The 24851-nt window shown below is 42.9% G+C and overlaps 1 pseudogene; it reads left to right on the plus strand.

Moving 5' to 3' along the window:
* Window positions 1-1976: 1976 nt before the first annotated feature.
* On the plus strand, window positions 1977-14850 carry LOC118589138 (annotated as a pseudogene).
* The last annotated feature ends 10001 nt before the right edge of the window (window positions 14851-24851 follow it).

Here is a 24851-nt window from a genome sequence, read left to right on the forward strand (position 1 = left end):
AGTCTTTTATCTCTTTGGTGGAGTTAATTTTAAGTACTTTATTCTTTTTGGTTCTTTCATAAATAAATACTTTATTTCCTTTCCAGTTGTTCACTGTTAAGGTTGGGACTATTGCTCAGGGACTGAACATTGCTGGGCTTGCCCTAGGTTCAAGCTCCACCACTGCCAAGAAAAATAAAAATCAAATTGTTCATGGTCAATAGTAGTATACAGAAATACAGCTAACTTGGGCATGGTCAATTCATTAGCCAACCAATTAACTAGTTTTTCTCATTTAGTTCTGAGAACTTTCTGTAGAATGTTAAGGATTTTCTATGAACATGTTCCTGTCATCTGCAGATATCTTTAGAAACCCATAATTGGGCACCTTCATTTCATTGTCTAGGCTAATGGCTCCATGTAGCACTCCTAAGTGTCTCCTGAACAGAAGTGTCACAGCATCATCCTGTGTGCTTCCTGATCTTAGAGAGAAATGTCATTCTCCCCATTGAATACGATGTTGGCTGTGGATTTCCATGTGTGGCCTTTGTTACACTAAGCTGGCCTTCTATAATGTGTCAGTGTTTTTATTATTAAAGTCTCTAAATTTTTGTCAATTTTTTGTTGTTCAATCTTATTGGTTACACAGCTATTCAATTTTGTTTGTCTCATGCTTCCATCTCTAAAGAATCCAGGTTTGTAGGAATTTGTCCATTGCATCTAGGTGGCACAACAGTTAGCATATAACTACTGAGTAATCTTGAAATTCTTCATATTCTTAAGAATGGAATGGTGAGGTCTCAAATTGTATTAATATCCATCTCCTTTTTTCAAAGTTAATCTGGGAAAAGGTTGCGAATGTTGTAAATCATTTTTGAATAACCTACTTCAGGTGCATCAGCTTTCTTTGCTGTTACTCTAGTCTCTGTTCATTTATCTTCATTTGATCTTCAGTTTTCTCCTTCCACTAGCATGGAAGGCAAGAGTCTCATTATGTAACCCAGACTTGCCTCAAATTCACAATCCCCCTGCCTCAGTCTCTGATGCTAGGATGCTAGGTTATATCACGTCCTTCACCTGCCTCATAGTAGTTTATAAAGACTTAATATAATAATCAAGTAACATTTTTTGGCAAAATAGTACACACACAGGAAGGAAAATATGTTAGCTGCAATTTTTCCTACCGCTAATGTTACCCTGAAACCAGGTAGCAAGGTCTATCTCTGATTAACCATACAGATTTAGGTATTTTTAAAACATCACTTTAAGTTCCAGTTTTTCATCATCTGAATGGAAATAATTTCTATGTGACAGACTTATCATATAGATGAAACCAGATACAAATACAGAGCCAGGCACATCATAAATACCATACCACCTTGGTCAGCATTAGCATTAATAATCACTCTTGAGCAGACTGGTGAGGTTTGAGCCCCAAATGCTCACAACAAGGAGTAAGGAGGGTGAGGGTGTCATTGATACCTGAGGAGTGTGGGGAGACACATGTTATCCAAAAGGTGAAACCACTGTAACATAGCTACTAAATAAAAATTAGAGAGAAAAAAGGAGGGGGTGTCTGATGCAAAGTTTCTAAACCTGGTAATTTACTAGATTTCATCCTCCAGGATGTGACCATGAAGGGCTCAGACAAGCAAGGTATTATTGGACAAATACTCTTTTGATGGTGAGCCTGAGATAGCCCACAGAACCTATGTTGATATGATCTCTGTTGAGGCAGAGAAGGAGGCATGTCTTAGATTGCAGTGCAGTTCCAAAGATTTTCTGCAAGTGCAAGGCTGAGTTCTCCACAGTCATTAAGCAGAGGGATTTGGGGTCTTACAGAGTCTGCCTTGCTGTCCTACCCCACTGCAGAAAACATAGTCTCTGCAAAGGAGCTGGTACAGTGAGAGTCAGTAGCCTGGGCCTTCTGTCACTTAGGTCACAGCCACAGGAGACCACTTATTCATGGCTGCCACAACTGAGACCTTGAGAATAAGATGGAAACACTGGATATTGAAAACACAAAATCGCAATCATCCTGTCTCACATTCCCACAGCTTCACATGATTGCCTGGATGAAATTGATGGAAATCGAGGATTGTAAGGACAAGGGAGAACTAACCTAGAAACACAGCAAACTGAAAAAGACACTTGATAAGATCCTCACACTTCAACTCACCCAATCAGGCTTCCACCAGCAAGGTGGGAAGGTATTTATCAGCTGTAGGATTTTCCTGGAAGAAATTTCCCAGTCACTCATGCATAGTATTATGTCTTCTGCAAATAGGGAAAGTTTGACTTCTTCCTTTCCAATTTTATCCCCCTGATTTTATTTTGTTGTCTTATTGCTCTACTTAATACTTTGAAAACTACATTAAATAAATATGGGGAGAGTACACAGCCTTGTCTTCTTCCTGATTTTACTGGAATTACTTTGAGTTTATCTCCATTTAATTTGATCATGGGTGTTGGCTTGCTGTAAATTGCCTTTATTATGTTTAGGAATGTTCCTTGTATTCCTGATCTTTTCAAGACCTTTGCCATGAGGGGTTTTGGATTTGTCAAAGGCTTTTTTAGCATCTTATTAGAATATCATGTGGATTTTTGCTTTCAGTTTGTTTATATGGTAGATTATATTGACAGATTTTCGTATGTTGAACCATCCTTTCATCTGGAATGAAGTCTACTTGATCATGGTAGATAATTATTTTGTTGTGTTCTGGAATTCAGTTTACCAGTGTTTTATTGAGTATTTTTGCATCAATGTTCATGAGGGAGATTGGTCTGCAATTCTCTTTCTTTGTTGCATCTTTGTGTATCAAGGGTAACTGTAGGCTCATAAAAAGAGTTTGGCAATGTTGCTTCTGTTTCTACTGTGTGGAACAATTTGAAGAGTATTGGTATTAGCACTTCTTTGAAATTCTTATGGAATTCTGTGGTGAAACCATCTGGTCCTGGACCTTATCTGGTTGGGAGATTTAATGACTGTTTCTATTTCCTTCAAGGTTATAGGTCTATTTAAATTGTTTATCTGGTCTTGATGTAATTTTGGTATATGGTACCTATCTAGAAAATTGTACATTTCTTTTAGTTTTTCCAATTTTGTGGAGTACAGGTTTTTGAGGAATGACCTAATGATTCGATTCTCTGAATTGTCTCATTGTTTATTGTCATGTATCCCTTTTCACTTCTGATTTTTGTTTATTTGGATGCTCCTTTTGTGCATTTTGTTTAGTTTGGTCAAGGGCCTGTCTATCCTGTTGATTTTCTCAAAGATCCAACTCTTTGTTTTATTGATTCTTTTTATTGTTCTATATGTTTCCATTTTGTTGGTTTCAGCCCTCAATTTGATTATTTGCTGGCGTCTATTCCTCCTGGGTGAGTTTACTACTTTTGTTCTAAAGCTTTCAGGTGTGCTGTTATATCGCTAGTGTGAGAGTTCACCAACTCCTTTATGTGGGCATTTAGTGCTATGAAGTTTCCTCTTAGCACTGCTTTCATAATGTCCCATAAGTTTAGGTATGTTGTACATTCATTTTTATTGAATTAAAGCAAGTCTTTAATTCTCTCTTGATTTCCTCCTTGACAGGTTGGTGATTCAGTTGAGTATTATTCAGTTTCCATGAGATTATAGACTCTAATTTTTGTTCTTGTTGAAATATAACTTTGAGACATGGTGGTCCAAAAAATAGAGGAGGTTATTTTCAAATATTAAGGACCCACCTTAATAATATTTTCCCAGAGGCCGAGAAGAGAAGCCTGTGAACACTGACAATTATTTTTTGGAAATGAATCTGAGGAAACCAAGCTCTTTTCTTTGTCAACTTTACTCCTCTCAGATACAATCCTGTCTACCGAGCTACAGTCTGCTCTCCTCCCTAGCTCCTTTCTTGCCTGATTTCTCTCTATATCTATCTACTGTCCCCTCTGTAGCATGAATCTTAAAAAGTCTTATTAATAAGAACAAACCTGGTGTCAGGTACTGGGGTCAACACTGGAAGATCAGAGAAGCAGACCAAGCCACAGCCACCTCACCTTGCCAATTCCTCAGCTGACCCAATTTCCTCAGACTGGATGCCTCTCAGCTGAACTGTGCTGCTCAAAAACCTAAAAGTTTAACCAGCTTTAGTTCCTGGTCCTCACGCCTTATATACCTTTCTGCTTTCTGCCATCACTTCCTGGGATGAAAGGCTCTCTTCCTGGGATTAAAGGAGTGAGTCACCATGACTGGCTCTTTCTAGTGTGGCTTTAAACTCACAGAGATCCAGATGGATCTCTGGCTCCCAAGTGATAGAATTTTTTTCTTTAAACAAATTATACTTTTTTCCCATTATTTATTTTTTTAATTCTATTTGTGTTTTAATCTTACATATCAGCCATGAGTTCCCCTGGCTTCCCCCCTCCCACACACACCTCCACCTTCCCCCCCAGCTCCTCCCCCCATTCCCATCTCCTCCAGGGCCAAGACTCCCCTGGGGATTCAGCTCAACCTGGTAGATTCAGTACAGGCACGTCCAGTCCCCTCCCTCCAAGCTAAGCAAAGTGACCCCCCTAAGCCCAAGATTCCAAACAGCCAGCTCATGCACCAAGGACAGGTCCGGGTCCTACTGCCTGGGTGAAATGTTGTGGTATTGTGTTCCCCAAAATATTGTGCACTCTAATAATTATCTGGGGTTAGAGAACAGAACAGCCACTAGACAGACACTTATCCAGATCCAAGTGATGGAATTAAAGGCATGTGTGCCACCATTTTCTGGTCTCTATGTCTGTCTAGTGGCTGTACTGTTCTCTGAACCCAGATAAGTTTATTAGAGTGCACAATATTTTGGGGAACACAATACAACCACATTTCCCCTTTTTTTCTCTAAAATTTTAAAAAGCTTATAACTAATACAATAAAATCTATATCCAATAACTATATACAATGTATACAATCAAGAATTTCCTTAATGATGTCTAGTCCATTAATATTTGTTGGACTCAGGTGAAGAACTCCATTAATACATAACAATGTCAGTCCAGTAACATTTGATAAACTCAGACAAAAATTTGTCATTACTTACCCTACTTCAAACAAGTAGTTCCTTTTTAAAAGTAGATTCCATAATTTACCTGTTTATCTTTTTGATCATATCCATATTCTCTCTTTTTTCTTTTCATACTAGACTCAATTATCTATCTTTTGTCATTTTTATATCTTCCCCTTTTTCTGATTAGAGTAGAATCAATGATCTACCTCATATCTATATTCTCTTTTTTTTCCTTTTTCTTTTTTTTAAACAAAAGCACTGAATCTAATCTCCTCGTTCAGCTTTTTTCCTGACCATTAACAATTAACAACTTGTAACCAACCATCACAAACAATGACACAATCCATAACTCATTAAACAGCCAAAAGCCTCCCATCCCACCTCTAGGGAATGTGGGCATAGTTTTCATGAAATTACTTCTTGCTTTCTGGGGTGAAGGAATCTTTAGGGAATCCAGAAAAAAAAATTGAGTTAATTGTCAACCTAAGAGAGTTATCTGTATTCTTTGTCCACTCTGCATAATGGGAAAGTGCAGGGCATGTCTCAAGTCCATGTTTGAGTAGTCTATGAATCTAGATCATCTCAGCTACCCAACTTGAAATTGTCCTGAACAGTTTGTAGTCAAAAATCGGTCTTTCTGTGGTGTTAATTAGTTGAATGGCTTTACCATAGTCCTTGTGGAATCATCATTGTGGGGTCCCATCATCTTTTTGAAGATTTCAAAGTTGCTGTTAGGCGTGCCCATGGTTCCTGCAGAATTTATTTTTGTGCTCCTCTATGGTTTGGAGCAATCACAGTCTGATAAATATCTGTCTCTTGGAACCATGAGTGTTTTCCCCTAGAAGACAAAATCTTCCCAGAAATTTCTCCCTGCCATTTGAATTGCCAAACTATTCCAAACTGACCTTTGCCAATGCTTCCTTGTATCACAATGGTCCTGACAATTGTTCTCTGAACAAACAACAGCAATAAAACTTTTGCTTCCTGCCTGATCATTTAAATATATGAATCAGCTGGGAGTTAAGAGACTATCTCTGATTGTAAGAGGACTTTGTAATATATAAATGTACCACACAGAGCAATCATTTCTCTGTGGTCAGCACAGCACTGCTACCCAAGGCCAACATCACAACCAACAATTCCAATCCCATGGAGGGTGAGGACTCAGTAGCATCAATGTGTGAACTTAAGACTCAGAATACAGCCTACCTGTGGAGGATCAATGACCAAAGCCTCTCAGAAGAGGACAGGCTGAAGCTGTCTGAGGACAACAGGACTCTCACTTTCTCAGTGTTGTGAGGACTGACACAGGACTCTATGAATGTGAACCTAGAACCCAGTGAGTGCCTCCCCAATGACCCATTCTCTCTGGACATTACGTGTATTTTCTGTTTCATCCTGGCCCCAACTGCCTACATACAGAGTGCTAGAGCTATCACACTCGGTCCCAGGCCCCTTGAGTTCACGACAAGGAAGTTTCATACAGATAGCAAGGCTGCCAGGGCATCCTGTCTCAGCCCAAGCATATGTGGACAGGCTGAGCATTGAGCTTGAATGGGTTGCAGGGACTTCTGCCTAGAGAGATGAGGGTGATGGAGACAGGGGACATGTCAGACTCAGGCTCAGTACACAATCTGTTTGTGTGTTGTGCTTAAGATGGACCCGGGCTTGTGCATGCTGAATGAGTTCTCCTCTACTAATCTCCTTCCCAACTCTGGGTGAAATCTGTTCAATTAAGGTTAAAGCACAGCTCAAAGTGATACTGTGGCATTCTACAGACCAGGATTTTCCCTTCCTTCTTCTCACATCACATGTGGCTTTGGTTATCCAGATGTCCTGATCATATCCCCCTCAAATATTCATTTCCATTGAAGGACAAACCTCACATTACTGCCACACAGATGCTAACTCACCTCCACAGTACTCTTGGTTTGTCAATGGAGAGCTCCAGTCATGCTCCCAAGAGCTTTTTATCCCCAATATCAATACTAGTAATAGGGGTCCTATTCCTGCCTCATCTATAATGTTTTTACTGGAGTCAATATGACCACAGTGAAGAAATTTACTGTCCTTAGTAAGTAGATCTATGAAATATCAGCATCAGGTTTGGAGTGGAGTCTTTTAGCTTTCTGGGGAGGTACAGAGGCATTTAATTTACAGCTCATGTCTATGGGAACAAACAAAACTCAGTCTTCCCCAAAGCCTCCTGCTCCATCCCTGTATCTAATGGCCTCCTGGTCCTCTGATTTCTGGATGTTAGGGATAGAGCTTGCAATGTAAGGAGGAGGTTCTCCCAACATTGTAAGGCCTTAGGTTTCATGAGGGACTTTTCAGGGTTAGGAGAGCCTCAAGGACAAGATTTCTTTCTGAGCCTAACACAAACTTTCCTATCCCCTCCATTTTTGTTTTATGACCTCCATGGCCTACAAGAAACACCCAGAGATTTAAACTTTGTTAAATTCTTATTCTCCAAATTGGAAGAGAATATTCCCCCACAGATGGGGACTAGACCTCTGCTCAGAGTTCTGCTCCTGTCTCATGGGTAGGGTGGCTGTCTCAGCTCTGACTCCATGGGATGGAAGGAGTGATTGAAGCCCTGTTCTCAGTCAGGGTGAACCATGTCACTGACAGTTGATGATGCTCTTTTGCTTACTCTTCTCAAGGTTCAAAAAACAAATGTCGGCTGAGCATGGTGACACACACCTTTGATGCCATCACTGAGGAGGGAGAGGCAGGTAGAGAGTGTGAGTTTGAGGCCAGCCTGGTCTACATAGCAAGTTCAAAGTGAGCTAGAACTGTACAGTGAGACCCTGTCTCAAAAAATATCAATACTGAGGATTAGACTTGCAGGCTGTGGTCAGCATCAGTATTATTCTCTTCTTCTCTGTACTATTTAATCCATTTCATGGGGCAGGAAATACAATTTTTTCTACAAACAGAAATTCTTCAGTTACAGATTTCTCCCAGTCCTGAGGTCTAGCCTTTAACATCTTTAAGATTAACTGAGCCTCTTAACCTCTTGAAAATTATTTAATAAAAAAGAAACAGAAGTGTATTTCAAAAAAGAGGGACCTGCCTGTTCACACTCACAGAAATTGTGAGCAACAATCTCCACAAAAATTATTGGGAAATACATTCCCCTACCATAAAATTTCTGGACATGTGGGCTGAAGATGCTCCCAGTGTGGAATCTACACAAATACCCTGAGTCAGGGTCACTGTGGGTGATCTTGTTAGGAGTAACATTCAGCTCTCTCCCTACAGACCATATCTTGACCCCAAACATGAAACCTTTTAGAGGGCCCCTTCATTCAAAAGGCGCTGTGAACTACCTAAGATCTCTGAGGGTGAAGGACTCTCAGCTAGCCCCCTGAACTATTTATCCACAGATCCAGTGACTCCACCCTCCATCCAAGTCACCAACAGCACAGTCAAAGATATGATCTCTGTGTTCCTGAACTGCTTGTCAAACAACACTGGGATCTCCGTCCATTGGCTCTTCAAAGGCCAGAGTGTGGAGCCAACAGACAGGATGAAGCTGTCCAAGAACAACAGCACCCTCCAAATAGACTCTGTGAGGGTTGAGGATTCTGGGGTCTATGAGTGTGAAGTATCCAATCAAGTCAGTTCCAGGAGGAGTGACCCCATCCAGCTGGACATAATACGTGAGTAACTTCTGTTCCCCTCTTATTCCATAGTGTTGGGCATGGGGGCAGTTTCTTTATCAACAGAGTGCAGAATGTGCCTAAGTCATAGGGAGAAAAACATGGTTCAGGAAACAAATACAGTCAGCTTGGTGATGGATGCATGTTAATCTCATGATGTAACACCAAGAAAGGTGAGTGAGCACAGTGCTGCATGCCTTTAACCCCAGCACACCAGAGGCAGAAACAGTTGGATCCCTATGAGTTCCCAACCACTCTGGTCTTTGTAGCCTGTTTCAGGTTAGCCAGAGATACATAGTGATACCCTGTCTCAAAATAGAGAGAGCACGAAGCAGGAGGCATAGAAGTACAAGGCCAGTGCAGATTACATTGTGAGACCCTGTCAATAATAACAACAATAGCTGTCAATATAGAAATTAGAACTGCAAAGTGATATAGGGTTTAGGGTCTCACCAGGCGGCGGTGGTGCAAACCTTTAGTCCCAGCACTCGGGAGTCTGAGCCACGCGGATCTCTGTGAATTCGAGGCCAGCCTGGTCTACAAAGCGAGTTCCAGGAAATGTGCAAAACTACACAGAGAAACCCTGGTTTAGGGTCTGAGTCACACACACACCAACCACCCTCAGAATCTAGTAACATATTCATGTTACTCTACACTTCTTCGACACATTCAGACCTTCTTTAGACTATTTCCAATGCCTAATATGAATACTGCATAGACCCTATTCTTATTGTGTTGAGTACAGAACAAAGATAGGAGGAAACAATACATTTTTCACTCTAGAGATACTTTTTCAGGTAGTTTGTTTCCAAAGTTTCAATCCATAAATATAAAATCCATAGATAGGAAGGACCTATAATGAGTTTCTTACTACATTTGAATATTTATTCACTTTGTGTGCATGTCCCACACCCATGAGTTGAGGTCAGGGGACAATTAGTGGGAGGGAGCCAGTTCTCCAGGGACGAGGGATTGAACTCAGGTGGCAAAACCAGCTCTTTATCTGCTAAGCCATTTCACTGGCCCACATTTGTTTGTGCATTTATTACTGTGTGGCAGTTGGGGGTAGGTATAGCAGGCACTCTTCCCAATTGAGCCATCAAGGTGGCCCATATACAGAGTTTCTTATCCTCATGCTAACATTGACAGCATAACATCCCTGCACAAGACTCTTTTTTCTAATAACTTTTTTTGTGGTGTATAGTAGTGTGTGTGTGTGTGTGTGTGTGTGTGTGTGTGTGTGTGTGTGTGTATGCTTTATGGGACTGGAGAGATAGCTCAATAGTTGAGAGTCCTAGCAATTCTTTCAATGGACAGGGGTTCAATTCCCAGAACCCACATGGCAACTTATTACTGTCTGTAACTGAAGTTCCAAGGAATTCAACACCCTCTTCTGTCCTCCTCAGGTACAAAACATGCATGTGGTGCAGAGACATATAAGCAGCCAAAAGACCCATATGATGCATCTGGCATCATAACAAAGACACCATTCGAAATCCAATTTTAAGGTGCTTTCATCCTGTCTCCTAAAATCTGATGACTTTCAGCTCTGATCCATTTTAGGTCTTTGATCCATGAAGAGCTGATTTGTATATGTTGTTAGGTGAAGGCTTAACTTCATTCTTTTACCTGGATATCACATCTTCCCAACATCCCTTGTTTAACTGATTATTCATCTATCATTGAACAATCTTAGCAGCCTGATCAAATCTCATCTGTTCACAGATGGTCAGATGGACAGCAAGAATGCCTTCCAATTCTGTAACTCAATAGCACAACTCTGTTTCACATCAATTGATTCAAAAGAGCCAGAAGAAATGAATTTTTATATTTTTTCTTTTATTTTTTATTAAGAGATGTTCTATCTGTTTTACCTATCAACCATGGATTCCTCTATTCTCCCTCCTCCTACCTTTCTGCCTTCCCACCCCCCACCCCCAACCACCCCTCATTCCCATATCCTTCCCTGGGAAGACAGCAGAGCCTGGTACCTTCAGTTGGGGCAGGTCCAATCCACTTCTCCCTGTACCAAGGCTGAGATAAGTTTCTCAGCATAGGCACTAGGTCCCAAAAAGCCAGTTCCTGTACTATGGACAAGTCTTGGTCCCACTGCCTTGGTCCTCCCAAACAATTCAACCTACTCAACTGTCTCACTTATTCAGATGGCCTAATCCAGTTTCCATGGAGGGTCCTCAACTATTGGACACAATTCATGTGTTTGCAATAGTTTGGCTAATTGTCTCTGTATTTTTTCAATCATGGTCTCAATATCTCTTGCTCATATGATCCCTCCTCTCTATCGTCAATGGGACTTCTGGAGTTCCACCTGGGTATTGGCCATAGATCTTTGCATCTGCTTCCATTGTCCCTGGATGAGGGTCCTATCTTGACAGTTAGGGTGTTTGGCCATCCCATCACCAGTGTAGGTCACCTCAGGTACCCTCTCGACCATTGCCAGTAGTCTATAGTGGAGTCATCTATGTGGATTTCTGGGGACCTCTCTAGCACTCTGCATCTTACTATTCCCTTGGTGTCTTCATTTACCATGGTATCTCATTCCTTGTTCTCCCACTCTGTTCCTGATCCAGCTAGAACCTCCTGTTCCTCTAATCTCTCTTTCTCCCGACCTTGACCTCCATTACCCCCTCTCAACCCCAGGTTGCTCATGTAGATCTCATCCATTTCTCCATCTTTATGTGGGCATTTACATTTAGTGTTATGAATTCTCTTCTTAGTTCTGCTTTCATGGTGTCCCCTAAGTTTGGGTATGTGGTGTATTCATTTTCATTGATCTCTAGGAAGTCTTTAATTTCTTTCTTTATTTCTTCTTTGACCTATTGGTGATTCAGGTCAGCATTATTCAGTATCCATGAGATTATAGGTTTTCTGTAATTTTTGTTGTTGTTGAAATATAACTTTAAACCATTGTGGTCTGATAGAATACAGGAGGTTATTCCAATTATTTTGTGTCTGTTTAGGTTTGCTTTGTGACTGAGTATGTGGTCGATTTTAGATAAGGTTCAATGGGGTGCTGAGAAGAAAGTATATTCTTTTTTTGTTGGGGAGGAATGTTTTATATATATATATATATATATATCGATTAAGTCAATTTGAGTCATAACATCAAAGAAGCCCTTTATTACACTGTTATGTTTTTATTTAGAAGATCTGTCCAGTGGTGAGATTGGGGTGTTGAAGATGTGTGAGGTTTTATGTGTGATTTAAGCTTTAGTAATGTTTCTTTTACATATGTGGGTACCCTTGTATTTGGGGCATAAATGTTCAGAATTGAAATTTCATCTTGTTGTATCTTTCCTGTGATGAGTATATCATGTCCTTCTTGATCTTTTTGACTGATTTTAGTTTGAAGTCTATTTTGTGGGACATTAGGATACCTACACCAGCTTGTTTCCTAAGACCATTTGATTGGTAAGACATTTCCCAGCCTTTTATTCTGAGGTAGTATCTATCTTTGAAATTGAGGCATGTTTTTTGTATGCAGCAGGATGATGGGTCCTGTTTTTGGAATCATTCTGTTAGCCTGTGTTTTTTTTTATAGATGAATTAAGTCCATTGATATTAAGAAATATTAATGACGCATGATTGTTAGTTCCTGATATCTTTTGGTGGTAGTGAGTGTGTATTGCTCTTCTTTGGGCTTTGCTGCTGTGGGATTATCTATTGCCTTTATTTTCATAGGTATATCTGACTTCCTTAGGTTGGAATTTTCCTTCTAGTGCTTTATGTATTGCTGGATTTGTGGATAGGTATTGCTTAAATCTGTTTTTTTTTCCCTAGAATGACTTATTCACTCCATCTATGGTGATTGAAAGTTTTGCTGGGTATAATAGTCTATGCTGGCATTCATGGTCTCTTAGTGTCTGCATTAGGTCTGTCCAGGTCCTTTTGGCTTTCAAAGTCTCCATTGAGAAATTGGGTGTTGGTTTTTCTTTATAAGTCACTTGTCCTTTTTCTTCTACTGTTCTTAATATCCTTTCTTTATTCTGTACATATACTTGTTTAATTATTATGTGGCAAGGGGACTTTTGGGAGGTTCTAGTCTGTTTGGTGTTCTATAGGCTTGTATCTTCACAGGTATTTCCTTCTTTAAGTTGAGAAAGTTTTCTTCTATGTTCTTGTTGAATATATATTCTGTGCCTTTGAGTTGGTATTCTTTTCTTTCTTCTATCCATATTATTCTTAGATTTGGTCTTTTCATGGTATCCCAGATTTCCTGAATGTTTTGTGCTATGAATTTTTTGGCTTTTTTTTTTTACTGATGAATCTGTTTCCTCTATTGTATCCTCAACACCAGGGATTCTCTCTTCCATCACTTGTATTCTCTTGGTTATGTTTACACCTGTGTTTCCTGTTGGTTTACTCAGATTTCTATTTCCAGCATCCCTCTGTTTGTGTCTTCTTCATTGTTTCTATATCCCTTGTCAGTTATTGAAGTGTTTCCCTCACATGTTTAATTGCTTTTTCATGGTTTTCTTGGCATTTTTGAGGGATTTATTGATTTCTTCCAATGTTTTGTTTGTCTTTTACTCAATTTAATTTTTCATTTTTTCTTGAAAGGCCTCTAGCATCTTCATGATGCTGTTCTTAAGGTTGCTATCTTCTGCTTCTCCTACATTGTGATGTTCAGATCTTGCTGTTGGAGGAAGGCTAGGTTCTGGTGATGCTTGATGTTCTTTATGTTGTTGTATGTATTTATCCCTTGACATTTACCCATCTCCTCCTGTAATAGTTATAAGAGGTCTGTGTCTGAGTGAGATGCTATTGGCCCACTCTGTGCTTGTTGTGTCTGTGACTCAGGGGGCCCCTCTAGGTGCAATCTTAGTTCTTGGTCTAATTGGAGCAGGCAGATTCTGTGTCTCAGGGAGCTGTTCTTGGGTCAACCCAAGCTTGTTAATTCTGACTCTTGGTTTTATCATGGCTCTTGCTTGGTCCAGTCAGAGCTGACAGATTCTGTGTTTAAGGAATCCTCTCTTGGACCAATGAGAAGTGGCAGATTCTACATCTCAGAAAGCCACTCTTGGTCTAATGAGGGCTGGCAGATTCCATCTCAGGAGGTTACTCTTGTTCCAATGAGAGCTCTTTGTTCAATGAGGGCTGCCAGCTTGGTTTTCATGTCTCAGGAAGTGACTGGAGTCTAAGGAGGATGGGTATGGGGGCAGGGCATGTAGATTCCAGTGTCCAGTGTGGGGGGTGTCTTGTTGAGGGAGGAGCCGTGCCTGCTAGCTAGCAACTGGGACAGAGTTGGGCAGGGTTTCCCTGGGACCAGCTATGTCCCAGGGATGGGGCAAAGGGGCAGGACTCTCTGGGTATGAGCAGAGTTACTCATCTCTTTGTCCAGTGAGAGCTGGTGATTTGGTGTCCATGCCTCAGGAAGTGGCTGGGGTCTCAGGAGGATGTGTTTGGGGGCAGGGTGTATATAGATTGCAGGGTCCAGTGGGAGGTCTTGGTGAGGGTGGGGCCTTCCCACAGGAGCCCAACCTGCTGGCCAGCAACTAGGATTGAGTTGGGGCGGGAGTTCCAGGGACCAGCTGTGTCCCAGGAATGGAGCCAAAGGGCAGGACGCTCTGGGTATGGAGCCTCAATATTCTTTCAGTTAACTCTTGGGCACAGGAATCAGAGAGATGAATATTTACATCTACCACAATTAGGACAACAAGAAAAAGATGTGATCATTAAAAATAACTGTAAATTTAATGTAAAAAACGCTATGTGACTTTCTCCCTTCTTCAGAGACTTCCAAGGACTGCCAGAGTGGATATGATTTAGGCTGCAGCCTAAAGCACACTCTCTCCCCACCCACCACAGGCAAGGACTTGAAAGAAGACACATGGCCAGCCTAGAAACACAGTACTTACAAGAATACTAGGAGAGAATATCCTGTTTATTGCCTCATATCTCCTAATCTACCTTCTCACAGGAAGTGCACTCCCCAAAGGAACAAACATGTCACACACAGAGAGTTCTTGTCCACATCCTCAGTGAGGATGAATTTATCATGATGCTTCTCTTTTCTGTCCATGACAGGTGAAATTCCAAAACCAAAACATCGACCCTCATCAAGGGGTATTATTGGCATTATTGCCCAATGTCTGATGGGGCTGATTGCAGTCATATTAGTACTGTTCTTCCTGTGGCGCCGCCGTCGACGCAGGTGAAGTGTCTTCCACCCTTCCACATACTCTTCCATTGCCTCCATGCTCAGGAAAGGGAAGAGGCTTCCCTCACTTTGTGTCTGGACACCATCTTCTTCTCTTTGCTATGTGTCTGCTGTGTTCCTCATATCACTGCCTTGCTATGCCCTGTACCCCACTGTCTGTTGATCATGGCCACTCCTTTCCCTGTGAAGTTTGCAGATAAATTGACTTCATCTTTCACCAGGGAGCCACAAATTGAGAACGATATTAAACAAGTGGACAATGAGCCAACCAACCTCAATGAGACAACCAACCCCAATGAAACCTCAAAAGAAGCCTCAAATGTGAAAACTAAAAGGAAAAAGAAGGCAAAAGTAAATTCTCAACCAAAGTACCACCCCCAGCACCAGTTAGCAAATAGGACATATGATGGGGTAAAAGGATCAAAGGCTAGCAGGGGGCTGGTTAGATTGGAAAAGGAGGCAGCATCAAGAAAGGCAGTGACAGCCATGGTGTGAACACACAGCAAGTACACCAAGCAGCTCCCAGGAAACCTCAGCTCCCAGGGTCCTTCCCAACTGAGGAACCAAACAACAGTGACAGTGTCTCCCATTTCTTTAGGGCAAGAAGTAAGAGCGTGCTCAGTGAGGACAACTGGACCTGTCCACCCACAGTAAGTAAAGGCACTGACCCTCAGGATTCAAAGGTCCCACCACCTGCCCATCCTTCCACAGCATCCTGGACACCAGCCACTGTCTCCTGTCTGATTTACAGAGCAGATCTTCTCTTCCCAGCCCCTGGCTGGCATTTTCTTTAGGCTGGCAAGTAGCTCCCAAATAAAGACATGGAAATGTATTATTAATTATGAATGCTCAGCCTTAGCTTAGGCTTGTCAACTAGCTCCTTTACCTTAATTTAAACTGTTTATATTCTTCTGTGTTTTGACTCGGGCCTTGTTACCTTTCTTTTTCTGTATGTCCTATTTTCCTGCTTCCTCCCTGTTTGTCTGTCTGGCCCCAGGTGTCTCCCAGGCTTCTTTTTTCTTTCTTTTATGAGCCCAAATACCTCTTCCTACTTACTTTCCCTGCCTAGATGACCCACATACATATCCTCTCTCACTATTAGCCATTCAGCATTTTCTTAGAAAAGTCCAGGTCCTTGGGCATTCAAGGTAAACCAGAACACATCTTTACATAGTTATCCAAACACAACACATCTTTATATTGTTAAACAAATATTACACAACACCAGCCCTCAGGTGCTATAGGTCCTCACAGCCTTTCCAGCCACAGGAGACCAAGTCCGTGCTGAAGGGAGACTCAGTCCACCTAGACAAGGATTGCATGTGGGAACCACGTGTCCAAGAGCAGGTTCCTGACCTAATGCCTTCCCTGCTGTGTGGGAATTTGTGAGCATTCATTCTTCCTTAGGAAGACTCTCTACTGTGTGTGTCTGGGTCCCAAGGACCACTGTGCTCCTTCTTGTCATAGGAACATGTCAGTCACAAATATCAATGAGGAAAGAATAATCAAGGCTTTGTGAACTGGGAGAACTCCTGAACTATATAATGCAAGTCTCTGTTCCTGTTACCTCTCCTCTGGTCCTAATAAGCTAGGTCTGTGAAACAGACTCTGTAGGAGTCTGGACTTGGGCATGACACATGTACCCACCCCACATCTACCAAAACTTCCTTCCACCTGCTTTGCTACCAATCTTAAGTCTTAGATGAAATTCGCACTTCCATGCTCTGCTGACTCATCTCTTGCTTCCCCAGGTCACATGACAACTCTCCTAATGAGGTAAGCACCGCCACTTTCACTGCCTGCTTCCTCTCAGATGTCTCTGGAGAGATGGGGACACTCAGAGCCACAACTGTGTGTCCTTAGTTCTTCGTGCAGGAGACAAGGAGCTGCACCTCTCTCACCCTTAGCCTGCTCACCTGCACTCTGCCCACTACAAAAGAGGTTACAGGGGTGGGTGAGCTATCCCCTGTGTACTTCCCAGCACAGACCCAAAGGAGGAAGGGCCACACCCCTTCCCTTGTCTCTCCTCATCTGAACCTGCTCTGGCTCTCAAAGGAAAGATTCCATTCCAACCAGGCAGAGGTGCAGGCTCAAGGATCTCGCTCTGTCTCCTCCTCTGCCCAGCAGCCTAGTCCCTTGTAGACTGGCAGATGGATTCAGACAGGACACATCCTGTTATGTAGAAGACTGGCAGGTTTCTTAGAGAATGATGGGAGGCATGCTCAAAAGTGAGGGTGGACATTGGCCAAAGGGCCACTGCAGATGAAAGGTCCTCAAGGAGCGAGAGTGGACAATGGCCAGGGACCATGGGCTGCACGTTAAAGTAGGCTGGGTGCTGTCTTCTAAAGTCTCTGGCACAGGAGGCCTTCCTGAGATGTTTTCCTGTGCAGGACAAACAGACCATGTGGGTTGACTCTAAAGGAGGAGACTATTGTGTGTCTCTGTTCTTTGCCAGAAGGCTCCTGCCACATAGTAACTTATATTCTTCTTAGCAATTGAGATGGTCACTTAGAGAATTTAAAGGCTGGAAATGTTGTTCTATTGCTAGAGTGCTTGGCTGGCTGTCCCTGGCCTAGGTTTGATCCACAGAATCACAGTGGAGCACACCTGCAGTCACAGCACGTGGTCCCTAGAGAACTTGGGGACTCCCTGAGCTACATGAGAGTTGGTTCACACCAACACACACACACACACACACACACACACACACACACACACACACACACACACAAATCAGGTTTAGGGTAGATGAGATTGTTTAGTGTATAAAGTGCCATTTACAAAGCTGACATCTGAGTTCAGTCCCCAAACCCTGAGATGAGAGACCCCTCTTGCAAGTTGTCCTCTGAGATGCACCCATGTTCTGTCTATCTGTCTGTCTGATGCTGTCTCTAAATCTCTCTCTGTGTCTTGAGACTGACTGTATGATCATACTTTTCAGGTGGATGGAGCTTCACATTGTTTCCTGAAAAACAATGTCCAGTAACCCAAATCCCTAACTTCAGTCTTCCCATCTCCATCAGCAACAACAACGGTCTTCTGAAGTAAAAACACTGCAATGTGACCTGTCCCATTGGCTGCTGCTCCTGTATTCCCAGTCTCCTGCCCCTCACTAGGGGAGGGGGCAGGAGGAGGAGAGTCCCCAAGGACACAACCCTGCAGCCCCAGCCTTCAGAGTCAGCAGAGAGAAAGTCAGATAATGGATTGGGTAGCAGGAAAGGGATTGATGGTGAGGGTTATACCCTTTAGACCACAAAAGAAGAGAAGTTTATGGAGTCCACTGTTGCCAGGTAAGTAGTGATCAGAAAACTGGCTGTGGCAGAGAAAAATGGGCTGTGGTAGGGGATGACCTCCACTGGGGAAAGCCCTCTGACAGTTAGGTGACTATGTGTGCAGGTTCCTGGCAGGCAATCTCGGCCCTAAGAAGGGTGACGATGTAGATTGGCTTGTGTACAGTCTAGGAGTCCAGTGGCAGCCACTCTGTACCTATTTCCTGACATGGGATTTTTGCTGTACACATGGTGGGCCACGAAATCCCAAAGTCCAATCCTTCAGCAAGCGTATGAAGCACTCCTCGACATTTGCCCACTCTGTTCTCAGGTCTTCCTCACACACACTACTGTCTCCTTAGCTCCCTGAAACTTGGTCCTTCTCCTACTAGGGAATGTCCAGTGTCCTATCCGTTACTCCAGACTCCTCTCTTGTTCACACTTCCTGCTCTTGTTACCATTAAGCTCTGTGGGGCCTCTGTTCTAATTGTGTCTGTCTCCCTGTCCACCTCTGCCCCACTACAGTGACAGGAGAGTAGTGATCAGGAAAGAAATTAGTGGACCAGGAAGACTAGAAGCCTGTCCCCACCTGACTTCATACATTCGAGCATACTGAAGAGACACCAGAGATAGGAGCTGGAGAAGTGGTTTGGTGGATCTAAGCACTTGGCTCCTCTTCTAGAGGACTCAGATCCCCATCAACCACACAGCTAAAAACCTTTTGTAACTGTAGTCTCAGGGGATGTGATACCATCTTCTCTCCCCAGTGGGTACCAGATGTATACATAATGTACAGACATACACCTCAGCAAACCACCACCACCACCAGCACTACCACCAGCACTACCATCACCACCAGTAGCAGCACCACCCACATACAAAGTCATAGAGGGAAAGGCAGGGAGTACACACAAACACAGAGCAGTGACTGCTAACTAAACTCCTACACAGGGACTTGTGGATCCTAGCTTCTACCTAGGAGCTCAGTGAGACCAAAAGAAAATCCAAATGAGACTACTTTGCATTCATGTACTGGGTAATAGTACATCAATTTGACACAAGCTAGAGTCATGAGAGAGAAGGGAACCTCAGTTGTGAAAATGCCTCCATAAGATCCAGCTGTAAGGAATTTCTCAATTAGTGATCAATGGGGATGGTCCAGGCCATGGTGGGTGGTGCCATCCTTGGGCTGGGGTCCTGGGTTCTATAAGAAAGCAGGCAGAGAAAGTCATGTTCCCCAAGCCAGTAAGCAGCACCTTTCCAGGGCCTCTGCATCAGCTCCTGCATCCAGGATCCTGCCCTGCTTGAGTTCCTGTCCCGACTTCCTTCAGTAATGGACTATGATGTAGAAGTACAAGGCAAATAAACCCTTTCCTCTCCAACTTGCTTTTTGGTCATGGTGTTTTGTCAAAGCAATAGAAACCCTAAGATAGGCAGTGGTCCTGTTATTTCCCAGAGAAGGAGCTTAAACAAAAAAGCACTATCCACAAAACATCAGGAGTAGTCCGTGCCCTCCTTACACAATTCTACCAGGCAACTGAGTGCTCAGGAACAATGTTAAAACCTTCCAGAACAAATGAGGAGGCAAAACCTCATTCCTGTCTACCTTCAGAGAGGAGAAAACCTGTAAATGAAATACCACCAAAAGCAGTTTCAGAATTATAAACTTGACTATGTTTCAGGAATGTGGTGAGTTTAACATTAGAATATCAACCACTGAATTTCAGAAAATTAACATATTAACCAGAAAACCATGATCATTTGAAATGTAGGAAAATGGCCTTTGATTCACACCTACCTGTGATTTAGGTACCAAAGAAACAGATTATGAAAGAAGGGGACCCTTTCGAATGATACAGATTTCTACTAAACATGAAATTAAACACTGTGATTAGCCAGTAGTTTTGGACTAAGCCATCAGTCAGTCCAATAGAGAGTCACTCACACTGTTAGCCTAATTTTCTTAGTAGTGCACATATGTCACCTGTGGACTGGTGTTTGCTAGTTAGAGAAGCCAGTTTTCACTTAGTCATAGGTGTTGGTCATGGGTATCAGATGGTGTTGAACAAAACCTTAAGTTGGAGATACCTCACTCATGTTTTCCACCTGTAAATTCTTTCAGAGAACATTGCAGCCCCACAATTTCTGAACCTGTCCTGATTTTAAGGACAGTTTCATTCTAGAAACAGGAATAGAAGCCAGTGTCTGTCTTTCACACAGTTATTATTTTGCTTTTTGACAAAATATCAAGTATCAGGGTCAATGGGGACCCACAAGAAACCTGACTGACTGCAACACACCCACCTCCTATAGACATTCTCCCTGGCCAGCCCATGGGAACATCACAAAAGCAGAGAGCACACACCTGACACCCAGGGGATGCAGAATCTGAGGCCAAAGCCACCACAGGGTTGGTGAGCAGAATCCTCATTTGGAGTAGAGAGAGCTTTACAGGAGACAGGTGCCTAAGGGCCAGGCTCATGACTCACCTCAGACCCAGGAAGACCAGTGTTCTGGGCCTTTCCAGGTATGATGCCCATGCCTTTGAGGTAAATTGAGGTTTGTGACATACAGCAGGTATCATGGAAGCACAAAAGTCAGAGGGGCCTATCATAGGGTATATTTCGAATGTCAGATTGGAAAAGTGAGGTTGTGTAAGCCTCCTTGGCCACTCTGACCAAGCCTCAAGTTCATGCCCAGTTAGATGTTTGCATAGGACAAATGCTCCACTTTTGGCAGGTGGAGGTGTAAGGACAAGGACAAACAATTCAGGAGAAAGTAACAAAAGTATGTCAACCACCCATCCAATGACCACTATTTACTACTGCATTTTCTTTCCTACGATTTTTTTGTGAGTGTGTCTCACATAGCCCAGGATAGCTTCAAACATACCCAAGGATGACATTTAGCTTCTCATTCTCCTGTGTGTATCTTTTTGAACAAAGTCCTGGGGATCAAATCCAGAGCTTTGTGCACACTAAGTAAGCTCTGCCCACAGAGTTGGTTACATGCCAGCCTTCAAATTTTTATATTTAAATAAATATTTGTTTAATTGTTCTTAATTTCTCATATCTGAGCCTGTACATGTGTCCAGGTGCACACACACACATGCACATGCATGCATGCACACCTTTGCTTCTCCTAGGATGATATAAAAGCTTTGACCAGCACCAGGAGCAAACACTTGTTAACAAGATGGTGCTGAGATGGCTAGAATTCTGTGAGGGCTGAGAGGGGCCTGGAATTAGCAGAGGAGATGGGCCTGCAGTGAGAAAGCAGGAGTGGAGTCCTGACTCCCTGGAGAAGGTAACTGTTCTCAACACATTGCCACAACAGGGCACAACTGAGTATCCCTGGATAGAGACAGGCCGGTGGTAGCACAACTGTCTTCCTTATTACAGTGTACAATATGAGGTTTGTGTCACAGGTGGGTGAGAATGAGATTGATAGAGACATGCCAAGAGAACCTGCAAACTAAACACCTTCCAAACACAAAATTTCCAAACTCTCAGAAGCTAAGAGCACTTGATGCTCTTCTGGAAGACCTGAGTTCAGATCCCAGCACACACAAAAGGAGGTTCACTGCTGCCTATAGCATCATATCCAGGGGCAATGATGCCCTCTTCTGGCTTCAGTAGGAACCCAGCACACATGTGCCATACTCACATACAGAGAGAGAGAGAGAGAGAGAGAGAGAGAGAGAGAGAGAGAGAGAGAGAATGAGTTAGGGAGGGAGGGAGAGACAGAGATAATGACAAACACTGAGAGACAGGGAGAATAAAAGCACATCTAAAATAATAGAAAACAACTTCACATTTCCCATTATAATTCAGGTTCTCACAACACAAGCCACCACCTTCTCACTGAGCAAGTTCCAGCATTCCCTGGGCTGACCTGCAGCCACATCAGTCTGACATTGGGTCCTGTCACAGTGCTGGTACCTCTTGGAGGATGACTGATAATCAGGACTGTCTTAGGATTTCTATTGCTGTGACGAGACAACGGAAACTCTTGTAAAGGAAAACATTTAATTGGAGTGCTTATGGCTTAGAGACTCAGTCCATTATCATGGTGGAAAATGGTAGCATTCAGGCAGACACGGTGCTGGAGAAAGAGCTGAGATTCCACAATTTTGATCCAGAGACAATAGGAATTAATCTGAGACACTGGGTATGGCTTGAGCATAGGAGACTTTAAAGCCTGCTTCTAAGTGACTCACTTTCTCCAAAAAGGCCATATCTACTCCAACAAAACCACACCTCCTAATAGTGCCACTCCCTGATATCTTGTGGGGGCCAATCACATTCAAACCACCACATCCCACTTCCTGGCCCCCATAAGCTTGTAACAAAATCATAATGTAAAATATATTTAGTCCAACTTCAAAAGTCTCCATAGTCTATCACAGATCAACAATGTTTAAAAGTGCAAAGTTCCTTATGAGATTCATGCAATCTCTTAACTATAATCTCCTATAAAATAACAATTAAAAAACACATATTTCCAACATATAATGACACAAGATATACCTTACTCTTCCAAAGCATAGGGAAGGGAGCATAACGAGGAAATACTGGACCAAAGCAAGACTGAAAATATTCTGGGCAAACTCCAAACTCTGCATCTCCAGGTCTTACTTCAAACTGCTCTTCAGATCTACAGCTTTCAGCTGTGTGGACCACAGCACACTTCTCTCTCTTTGGCTGGTTCCACTCCCTGTTACAGCTCTTCTCAGCAGGTATCCCAAGGCTCTGGCATCTCCAACATCTTGGGGTCTCCAAGGCAATCCAGGCTTCTTTTTCACAGCTTCACACAATGGCCTCTCTGGTCCTCCATTTAGGGACACCCCTGACACATGCCTAGCCTCAGTGGTTTTCCTTAGTCAAGGAGGCTAATTCATAGCCCATAGAAAGCTCAGTCATCACACAACATTTCCCATCCCAGCCAGTGAACACATGTTCCTCTTTCTCCACGTCCTGTGCAACATTTGTTGTCAGATATTTTGATTAGAGCCAGTTTACCTGGGGTGAGCTGCTATCTCACAGTTCAATTAATTTCCATTTCCCTGATGACTAGGCATCACTTTTTTCCTGAGTTGTATCAGTTATTTATTGTGAACTCGAAAGCGTACCATACAGATGACTACCAAATATGTTTTTCTGCTCTGTAGGTTGTCATTTCAGTTTGTAGTTTTAATTCATAAACTTACTGTCTTAGAGTTACTACTGTTGTGATGAAACATGATTAAAAGGAATTGGGGGGAAGAAAGGTTTTATTTAGCTTACACTTCCATATCACTGTTCATCATTGAAGGAAGTCAGGACAGGAACCTGGAGGCAGGAGCTGATGCAGAGGCCCTGGAGGAGTGCTGCTTAATGGATTGCTCCTCATGGCTTACTCAGGCTGCTTTCCTATAGAACCCAGGACCACCAGCCCAGGAATGGCTCCACCCACAATGGGTTGGGCCCTCCCCCATCAAGTACTAATTAAGAATGCTCTTCAGGCTTGCCTACAGCCCAATCTTTTTTGTTGTTATTTTTTTCCATTTATTTTACATACCGACCACAGTTTCCCCTCCTTCCTAACTTCCCATTCCCTCCTCCCACCTCCTATACTCCCTCCCATCCATCCCCTCCTCCTCCATTCAGAAATGGACAGGCCTCCCATGGGAGTCAACAAAGCATCACATATCAAGTTGAGGCAGGACTTAGTTCCTGCCCCTGCATCAAGGCTTCACAAGGCATCCTAGCATGGGGGAATATGTTCCAAAAAGCCAGCTGAAGAACCAGGAACACTTGATCCCACTGCTTGAGGCCCTACAAATAGACAGAGCTACACAACTGTCACCCACATTTAGAGGGCCTAGGTTGGTCCCATGAAGCCCCCTAGCTGTTGGTCCAGAGTCTGTGAGCTCCCACTAGCTAGTTTCAGTTGTCTCTGTGTGTTTCCACATCCTGATCTTGACCTCCCCTGCTCATACAATCCCCCCTCCCTCTCTTCAACTCGACTCCTGGAGGTTGGCCAGCTGTTGACTGTGGATCTCTGTGTCTCCTTCCATCATTTACCGGATGCAGGCTCTCAGATGACAACTAGGGTAGTCACCACTCTGATTACTGGAGAAGGCCAGTTCAGGCCCCTCTCCACTATTGCCAGTGTCTTAGCTGGGGTCATCCTTGTGGATTCCTGGGAGTTTCCCTTGCAACAGATTCTCTATAACTCCCATATGGCCCCTTTATCAAGATATTTCTTTCTTTACCGTCCCCCTCCATCCCATCCCAGCTCAACCAGTATGTTCTTTCATGCTCCCATCCCTCCATCCCTTTCCTTCTTTCCCACCACCCCCACCTACTCCCATCTTCGTGTCCTGTCTTATTAGTGCTTGTATCCTAGGAACATGTGTCCCTCTTATGGATCTTTGTGTTACCTAGCTTCTCTCGTGGTGTGGATTGCAGTCTGATTATCCTGTGCTTTACTTCTAATATCCACTTATGAGTGAGTACATACCATGTTTGTGTTTCAGGGTCTGGGTTACCTCACTCTGGATAATTTTTTTCTAGTTCCTTCCATTTGCCTGCAAATTTCATGATGTCATTCTTTATTGCTGATGAATACATTGTTGTGTAAATGTATCACATTTTCTTTATCCATTCTTTGGTTGAGGGCCATCAAGGTTGTTTCCAAGTTATGGCTATCACAAAAAACACTTCTATGAACATACTTGAGCAAATGT

The sequence above is a fragment of the Onychomys torridus genome, chromosome 1 (assembly GCF_903995425.1).
Source record: "Onychomys torridus chromosome 1, mOncTor1.1, whole genome shotgun sequence".
Lineage (NCBI taxonomy): Eukaryota > Metazoa > Chordata > Mammalia > Rodentia > Cricetidae > Onychomys > Onychomys torridus.